Source organism: Penaeus monodon, chromosome 18 (assembly GCF_015228065.2).
Source record: "Penaeus monodon isolate SGIC_2016 chromosome 18, NSTDA_Pmon_1, whole genome shotgun sequence".
Lineage (NCBI taxonomy): Eukaryota > Metazoa > Arthropoda > Malacostraca > Decapoda > Penaeidae > Penaeus > Penaeus monodon.
Genome location: NC_051403.1, coordinates 31,061,806 through 31,062,022, shown reverse-complemented (window position 1 = coordinate 31,062,022; position 217 = coordinate 31,061,806).

Genomic DNA, 217 nt, shown 5'->3' with positions numbered 1-217 from the left:
GCAGGACCAGGGGTGGGATCTGTCCCGTCTTGGTGAACCTGGCGGATTTTGACTAATGGAAGAGGTAGACTCAGTAGCATACTTTTCGATCCCAGGCGAGTCTTGCCCTGGGAGACGCGCCCCTTGTTGATCCGCGCGACGGGCGATGCGGCATGATTTATTTTTTATTTTCATTTCAAAAGTAGGATGCATTTTAGTCTTGCTGCCAAGAAGTTGG